The sequence below is a fragment of the Biomphalaria glabrata genome, chromosome 11 (assembly GCF_947242115.1).
Source record: "Biomphalaria glabrata chromosome 11, xgBioGlab47.1, whole genome shotgun sequence".
NCBI lineage: Eukaryota > Metazoa > Mollusca > Gastropoda > Planorbidae > Biomphalaria > Biomphalaria glabrata.
In genome coordinates this window covers 17,216,234-17,216,447 of record NC_074721.1, presented here as the reverse complement: position 1 = coordinate 17,216,447, position 214 = coordinate 17,216,234, and positions in this window count along the sequence as shown.

Here is a 214-nt window from a genome sequence, read left to right as displayed (position 1 = left end):
CATATATAGAGAGACTAATAGAGAGAGAGAGAGTAGAGTCACTATTGCGGAACAGTTTGCAGCTACTTTTAGTTTTCAATTTTTTGCTCCGTAATGGTTAGACCTATGGAAAAACTAAAAGTATCTAGGCATTGCCCATCCATTTTCCGATAAAAATAGACGCTTTGTTTAGTTTTAGTAGATATATAAATTTTACATTCAATTCGACTGAGAT